The sequence below is a fragment of the Xenopus laevis genome, chromosome 7L (assembly GCF_017654675.1).
Source record: "Xenopus laevis strain J_2021 chromosome 7L, Xenopus_laevis_v10.1, whole genome shotgun sequence".
NCBI classification, from domain to species: domain Eukaryota; kingdom Metazoa; phylum Chordata; class Amphibia; order Anura; family Pipidae; genus Xenopus; species Xenopus laevis.
In genome coordinates, this window is record NC_054383.1 from 97,538,783 (window position 1) to 97,547,941 (window position 9,159).

At 39.5% G+C, this 9,159-nt stretch overlaps 1 non-coding gene across 1 annotated transcript; it reads right to left on the reverse strand.

Annotated features, from left to right (window-relative positions):
• Positions 1 to 8,530: 8,530 nt before the first annotated feature.
• On the reverse strand, positions 8,531 to 8,603 carry trnaf-gaa. The gene has a single exon. It is a non-coding gene; the product is annotated as a tRNA-Phe (tRNA).
• Between the last annotated feature and the right edge of the window lie 556 nt (positions 8,604 to 9,159).

Consider the following 9,159-nt stretch of genomic DNA (forward strand, 5'->3'; position numbering starts at 1 on the left):
TGACAGTGGCCTCAGAGCAACTTTGAGGGTTTACTGGTGTATTTATACAGACCTTTCTAATAAAGCTTACTTAGTTTTAACATTTCCTTCTCCTTTAATGGCTGGATAATGAGCAGTAGCCATGGTATGACGAAAAAATAGATTTAATGAGCAAATATAAGGGAAACAAAGGGATTTAAAGTGCAGACTGAAAAAACCAAAGTCCAAATATAGGCCTGTGATCTAGATTAACTTCAGGCCAAAGGCAGAGATTGATAAAAGGCTGGGCAACGGATGGGAACTGGAGACCAGGAACTGGGCAGCATAGAGCCAGGCAGGAACACGGGTACCAAGAACACGTAAAGAATAAAGTGTTTGTTTAAATGGCTTGGTATGTGCCATTATCTGTGTGAAGCGTATACAAATCCTATTTTTGACAGCACCCTGACATTAAAAGTTAATAACTTCCAAAGGTTATGCACACATAATGAACGAGATGCAAGGATGGAGAGATGTTGTCTGAAAGCCCTGGGACAAAGTAAGGGACATAGGTATATAGGCTGCAGCAGATGTTTTGCACTGGGGGGCCAGGGAGGGAGGATGATATGCTGCACATACAGCAAAAAATAAGCCGTGCCAAAATTTAGAGGGGAACAATTATGTTTAAGGAACACACCTCTTAAAACCCCAATGTATATTGTGTCTTCACAAAGTTTTAATGGAAAGTACTACTTCGGAAGCAAAATTTGTGGAATGGTTGCCATATATACATGTGATAAAATAAGAACAATCCATTAAATATTCAGTTCTTAATTAAGAAACATTCACATAGCGATGTCTACTCTTGTTTTTATTTACCTCTGGAAAAGAAAGTGATTTAATTGCAGGTAAACAACAAAAATTAACCTTGATTAACTCATTCAACAAAAGATATCAACAAAAATGTGTATTCTAACTGAGCAAAAATTTAGGACACCTTAGCCCCTATAGCTAGTGTTACCCCCTTTGGCTGAAATAACTGCAGTGAGACACTTCTTGTAGCCATCTATCAGTCTCTGACGTCAGTCTGAGGAGACTCCCAGACCCCACTCCTCAATGCAGAATTCTTTCAGTTGTGAGATGTTTGAAGGTTTTCTTGCATGTACAGCCTGTTTCAAGTCACCCCACAGAATCTCAATGTGATTAAGATCTGGGTTTTGATTTAGCCACTCCAGGACTCTCCATTTCTTAGTTTTCAGCCAGTCCTTGGTGGATACAGATGGTCTGACATGTCCCTCAAGCACCCTCTGATACACAGTATAATTCATGGTGGATGCTATGATGTGAGCTGGCCAGGTCCTGTTGCAGAAAAGCATCCCCAAACCATAATACTTCCACCTCCATGCTTCACAGTTGGTAAGAGGTTCTTTTCATGGAATACTATATTTGGGTTACGCCAAACATGTCCTCTGTTCTGGTGTCAACATAATTCAATTTTTATCTGTCCAAAGAACATTATTCTTAAATCCTGATCTTTGTCTGTGTTCTCTCTGGCAAACTTCAGTCTGGCCTTGGTGTTTCTTAGAGAGTAAAGGGTTCCTCCTTGCACACCTCCCATGCAAGTTAAAGTTGTGCAGTCTCTTCTGATTGTAGAGGCACTTTCACATCAACAGTAGGAAGAGCCTGCTGTAGGTCCCCATTTTGCGGTCTGCTCTTGGGGCGAAGATTCTTGGATGGCCCAACCTGGGCATACTGGTTCTTGTTTTGAAAGTCATCCACTTGTAGACTATTTTCCGGACAGTAGAATGCCAGAGCTGATCTGTGCATATAATAAGTTGCGTTGCGCCTTCATGCTTTGGTCAACTTAAGGAATAATAAAGGACGATGAACACCTTTCAGCATTTGCTGTTCTTATGTGCTGCCCTTATCTATTTTTCGTCACTTCCTGGATATCTTATTTAGTAACATAGTAAGTAAGGCTGAAAAAAGACAGACGTCCATCAAGTTCAACCTTTTAGTTTTTTTTTTTTAATCTGCCTAACTGCTAGTTGATCCAGAGGAAGGCAAAAAAAACCCCATCTGAAGCCTCTCCAATTTGCCTCAGAGGGGAAAAAAAATCCTTCCTGACTGCAAAATGGCAATCGGACTAGTCCCTGGATCAACTTGTACTATGAGCTATCTCCCATAACCCTGTATTCCCTCACTTGCTAAAAAGCAATCCAACCCCTTCTTAAAGCTATCTAATGTATCAGCCTGTACCACTGATTCAGGGAGAGAATTCCACATCTTCACAGCTCTCACTGTGAAAAACCCCATCCGAATATTTAGGCGGAACCTCTTTTCTTCTAATCGGAATGGGTGACCTTTTGTCAACTGGAAAGACCTACTGGTAAATTAAGCATTAGAGAGATTATTATATGATCCCCTTATATATTTATACATAGTTATAATATCACCCCTTAAGCACCTCTTCTCCAGTGTGAACATCTCCAATTTGGCCAGTCTTTCCTCATAGCTAAGATTTTCCATACCTTTTACCAGCTTAGTTGCCCTTCTCTGTACCCTCTCTAATTCAATAATGTCCTGTTACCATTTAGAAATGTTTTCCTTTTTATATATTTCCCCTTCCTTTCAATCTCCCCATTTGGATCACCCTCCTTCCTTTACTCTGCTCCCCGTACCCATTGCCCTTTTGGTGTTGTCTTTTCTATCAGTTCTTTGCTGCACCCCCATTAGCATGCCCTTCTTTTTTTCATCACATTCTTTTCTAGACAGAACAAAAACCTGTGGCACAACTGAAGTCCCCACTGATCAGCTTGCCTAGAATATGCAGATAAACACTATCTGGTTTAAGTCCTTTCCATGTTCCAAGGGCCATTTTTTAATTGGAGATTTGAGAATCCATACTCTTTTCTCTGCTTTAGTTTTAATTCACGCCCCCTTTGTCCAACACCATAAATCTCAACTGGTAAGAGGTATGACCTGCCTCTTTAAAAGGATTAGATGCAGGTAGTCTATAATAAGTATGGGAAATACTAAACTACGGGTAAACTGCAAAACTTAAAGCACAGGTATTATATTGCTTCAGTTGCACAGACAATCCAGTGAAGCCCAACTCTTTACAATCAGTGAAAAGCACCAAGTATTTATGTTACACTGATCTAATCTACTTCCATCTCTTTGTATTAGGGTTGCCATCTGCACGTTATTTTACCGGCCTGGCCGGTAAAAATGATGGCTGTTCCCAATGTTATTAATAGGGAAAAAAAAGATAAATATATAGGCTGGTATTTTTTTCCAGAAAAGGTGGCAACCCTACTTTGTATTAAATGGAAGAGATCATCCGTGCCTGCCTTCAGCACAAACATAAAAAAAGTTGCATATATATATATATTATTATATTATTATATTAAAGAAGGGCATAGTTTTATATCAGTTATCTTGGTGGAAGTTCAATTCATAGTTTTATTTTAAGAGGGAGAATATCTCTGGTTTCTAAAGGTGGCCATAGAAGCACTGATAATACCGTACAAAACTAATTCTCCTATGATATTCCGCGAGGGTGTGGTGGGAGTCAAGCCGACCAATATTAGCAGAAGGATATCTGTCGGCTCGTAGATCGGACTGAGTGGAAAATTTTGATCATACGCCTTTGAAGGCACCCAAACATTGTCCATTGTGCTGGATCGTCAGATACAAGTAGAACTCTATTGTTTCTACCTGTATATCTGACGATTCAGCTTTACACATGTGTAATAAAAAAAACAATCTTTCCTGGAGAGATATTTTCCAAGAAAGATCCTAATTGTAAAGTATATGGCCACCTTTAGTCTGGTGAACACCACATCTGAGCAAAAATATGGCATCTCCCACTCGATTCTGAGTATACAGGAAGTTATACACTTGTGCTGTACTTAAAAAAGGAAAAAATACTGTATGGCCCAGCCATATGCATAAGTACAGACATATAGAAAATGAATATTCTGTGCACACAATACGGTCTGTATTGGAATGTGGTATTGAAACTCCTACTTTGACCAGGAATTTTAATTTAACTGCCACTTACTTCCTTGACAGCTTTCATCTAACTGCTTAAAAATGGGTATCTTAAAAACTGTAATGGAGACCCTAGTGGAATGTTTTCTGGATTACAACATGCTGTGGAACTTCTCAGTTATTTGGGCTTTCACCAGATTGCACCACTCACCTGAATGGCATAATTATAATGACATTGGTATAAAAAACTATCTGCCCAAAACTATTTGGACACTCTTGGGCTCATTTATAAACACTAAGCAATTTTGCACATGGGCAGTAACACATATCAACCAATTAGTGATTAGTGCCATTTTGCCCAGAGTTTATATATCACCCCCTCTGTCTATAAAGATGTCCCCAGTTGCAACGGTCACTGCTGAGTGGCCAACCTAAATAACGATCTTATGGCTGAAAGGAAGCAAATCCAACCAACAATATTCCAATATGTAGTGGAATGCAGAGGCTTTAATAGTGTTAATATGAATACACTGGGTGCTCCAATCATTTTAACCATTTGACATTTTATAAGACCACCAGCAATCCTATTGATATCAGCGCTTATCCACTGCAACTTAATGTTTGGATATGTCTGTTAACGGTCACTATGGCGACCTCTATGACATCACAAACACCGTGCTGCAAGCAGAGCCAACCGCAGGAGCCATCATTAATTTCTTGGATATCGAGAGGTAAGCACCTTTTATCAATTACTCCTCTATATCTCATACCTGTTTGGGGTTTGGGGTTGGAGTGCTAAGCGTGCTTTAGGCATCACTTTGGTTAATGTATGCTGTTTCTTTAGCTTTACATTTGAGTTAGATGGATGATTGTGGAAATGGGAATCTAGAGGCTGAAATTTTTCTTATATTTATTGACATACATCAAAAACCTTACCAAAAATAACAAAATGTGTTTAATTCTTTAAAATCATATTTGGAAAGTTCCTTCAGCTTACTATAATGAGAAGTGATGAGTGTTTTGCCTCTTAAACCAAGTCTAACCTTAGGAGCCATGGGCCTAATAATGTTGTTGTTGTTTAGATAATGATAAAGGCTGTTTTGTAACTTATGCTACTATCATTTTGCAGATTTTTAAAGAGTTTATTTTGTTATTATCATAAATGCGAGATTACCAACAACCATCAAGATCTAGTACAAGCACTACACATGTCAACCTACAGGAGGCAATATGCCCCATATGTATGGAGAGGATAGAGAATATCTCCCACCCAGATAACTGCATACATACATTCTGCCACCAGTGCATAGTGAAGTGGGCAGAAATCAATCCCGTGTGTCCCCTGTGCAGAGAGCCCTTCCTGACTGTGCAAGAAGGGGGGACAGAGTTTACGGAGACAGAGGACACTTCTTCTGTTGGGACTGAACTCAGCGAAGAGGAGCTGAGAGATGAAAGCCCAAGCTGTTCCTATGTTACAACGGAGCAAGCCACGACCTCAGCTGCAAGCACACAACTAACCTCTAGTGAGAGTTCAGATGAGGAGCTGTCAAGTCTTTCAGATTTCTCTGAAGATGATGAATGTGACTCAAGCCCACCTCTTAGTAGTTATTTGTCACATGTAAGCTCCCAGTACAGAGGTGTGTGCAGTGATGCACTTACAACTGGCACTCAACACCATCCTGCTAACACAGCAAGTGGGAAGAGCACGAATACGACTCACCACCTGGACAATCAATCTAGGGAAAATCCTAATGGTGAGCACTTAAATGCCAAGAGGAAACGCCCAGACCATCAAGAAGCAGTAACTCCACAGACATCACGCATGTCAAGTTCTGAAGAGCCGCTTGAGAAAAAGACCAAGCAGGAATCTTGCCCTATACCCACTAGGCAAATGACTGAGTTTCAAGCTGAGCCTCCTCTACGTGAGAGGCATGGTCAGAAAACGAAACGTGGATCTGACCACACTGAACGAGAGTTTACGGAGACAGAGGGCACTTCTTCTTCTGTTCGGACTGAACTCAGCGAAGAGGAGCTGAGAGATGAACGCCCAAGCTGTTCCTATGTTACAACGGAGCAAGCCACAACCTCAGCTTCAAGCACACAACTAATCTCTAGTGAGAGTTCCGATGAGGAGCTGTCAAGTCTTTCAGATTTCTCTGAAGATGAATGTGACTCAAGCCCACCTCTTAGTAGTTATTTGTCACATGTAAGCTCCCAGTACAGAGGTGTGTGCAGTGATGCACTTACAACTGGCACTCAACACCATCCTGCTAACTCAGCAAGTGGGAAGAGCACTAAGACGACTCACCACCTGGACAATCAATCTAGGGAAAATTCTAACGGTGAGCACTTAAATGCCAAGAGGAAACACCCAGACCATCAAGAAGCAGTAACTCCACAGACATCACGCATGTCAAGTTCTGAAGAGCCGCTTGAGAAAAAGACCAAGCAGGAATCTTGCCCTACATCCACTGGGCAAATGACTGAGTTTCAAGCTGAGCCTCCTCTACGTGAGAGGCATGGTCAGAAAAGGAAACGTGGATCTGACCACACTGAACATACTCAAGCAAAGCGCACGGCCCCAGAGAGGCAGCCACCCACCAGACCCCCAAGATCAGAAGAGGAGGATGATTCATCTGATGAGCCTGAGCGCTAGAGCAGAAGGACTACTACAACTGCAATTTGCTAATCATTCATTTTGTATTTTTAAACTTCGGATTTGCATCATTTTGAAGCTCAATCTTTTTTGTAAAAATGTTGTTTTCATATTAAATATTACTGTAATATTACATCATCACCATGTGTTTTATTTTCTTTGTCTTGTTTATGTTAAGTCCATATGAATGACATGGAAAGATTTGGTTTGAAACAAGTTGATTGATCAGTCTTTCTTCTCTTCACATATGTTCAAATATCTTAACAAAGTGGACGATTTTTGCATTATGCTGGTTTTTGGTGATAACCAAGAACTAGACAACACTTGATATCATCTACACTGCTAAATTAGATTTAAAGGCTGTCATCTTGTAACTATGTTAAACATGTTTGCAAGACCAAGACCACGCACATGCTCAGTGTGGTCTGGGCTTCAGTTGGGAGGTAAAGCTTAGGGATCATCATAAATTATCAAAACAGCACAAGTCAATAATATCTGCCATAGAATTTAATTTAACTGAAATTTATATCCTTAACCTTAGCTTCAAAGCAGGTATCTTAATAACTGTCACGGAAACTCTAGTGGGATGTTTTCTGGATTACAACATGTTGTGGTACTTCTCAGTTATTTGGGCTTTCACCAGATTGCACCACTCACCTGAATGGGATAATTACAATGACATTGGTATAAAACACTATCTGCCCAAAACTCATTTGGGGCTCATTTATAAACACTGAGCAATTTTGCACATGGGCAGTAACCCATATCAACCAATTAGTGATAAGTTTTATCAGTCAGCTTCAAGTTAAACACTGAAAGCAAACATATGACTGGCTGCTATGGCTAACTGCAAAGGTGCCATTTTGCCCAGTGTTTATTAATATATACTGTTTTCAACAGGGGTCCCTACAGGTCACATACTTTGGTATACATAGGCATATTTGATATGAAAAGGTTCAAAACCCCTGGTTTTGTAACATCACAGCAAGGTGTTGCCACTCTCACTCAGCTTGGACTGGCTCTCAGAAAAAAGGCTCCTGGTAGTCTGTAATATTGCTTCTTTTATTTAAAAAGCAAGCATTTTTGTTACACAAATACATTTGACAATATATTTTTATTTTCATACCAATTAATTAGAAATAAGGTAACCCCACACTGCTTCGGTGGTAATAATTAAATTATAAATTATTATAATTCCTTACTGTGTGTGCATAGTTGAAATCACTCCATTAAATTATTTAATAAATTACACTATTAAATGAGTTCAAAAGTGAATAAATAAATTATTGTATAAGTGCCAAACACTTACTGGATCATTGTGAAAAGTAATCAGACCTCACTACAATTAGGAAGGTGGGATGTAAGTAAGCATGCACGGTTTTCTCCTTTGGTATTAAATATTTTTGTTTTTACCATATCTGTCCATTTAGACAATTAGATTTTCACAATGGTTCCCCTTTCCTTTCAATCTCTTCATTTGGATCACCCTCCTTCCTTTACTCTGCTCCCTGTAACCATTGCCCTTTTGGTGCTGTATTTTCTATCAGTTCTTTCCTGCACCCCGTTACCATTCCCTTTTGCTTTTCATTCATCCCATTCTTTTCTAGACAGAGACCACTCTAAGACGTTTATGGACCTAAGAATATGTACCTGACAGAAGCCATAAGCAACTATCTGAATTCAAATGCTACTGCAGGCTCTGTGAAGGCCCCACTGATCATCTTGAGTAGAATATGCAGATTAACACCATCTGGTCTAAATCCCTCCATGTTCTGAATTGTAAGATATGTCACATGACCACACATATGTCTAGATCTGGTGACTTCTGTGCACATTACTGAGAAGAACTGAACATCAGTTATAGTATATTTACACTGCAAATATGATTAGTAGATTGTTAAAAGAGAACTTCCATGTTCATGCCGAAACCCGGGATCGAACCAGGGACCTTTAGATCTTCAGTCTAACGCTCTCCCAACTGAGCTATTTCGGCCAGTGTTAACCATTTCTTACACCTCTGTATACAATTACTGCTGCTTCTAGACATGCAGGGCAGAAATGCTGAGTGTCATTCAGTCTTATATTATTATTACTGGATACAGGGCTATCACTTTAACCCTTTCACTACCAGAAGAATTTACACACTTTAGTTACACTTTCTGTTAGATCCTTTTTCAACATTTTGTGATCTTATACTTTTAGATTACATACTTAAAGGAGTGTTTCACCTTTAAGTTGACTTTTAGTATGTTATAGAATCACCATTTATTTATATGCAACTTTTCAATTAGTCTTCATTATTTATTTGTAATAGTTTTTGAATGATTTGCCTCTTTCTTCTGACTCTTTACAGCTTTGAATGGGGGTCACTGCCCCCATCTAAAAAACAAATGCTCTGTAAGGCTACAAATGTATTGTTATTGGTACTTTTTATCCCTCAGCTTTTGATCCAGGCCTCTTCTATTCATATTCCAGTCTCTTATTCAGATCGGTTGCTAGGGCAATTTGGACCCTAGCAACCAGATTGATGAAAATACAAACTAGAGAGC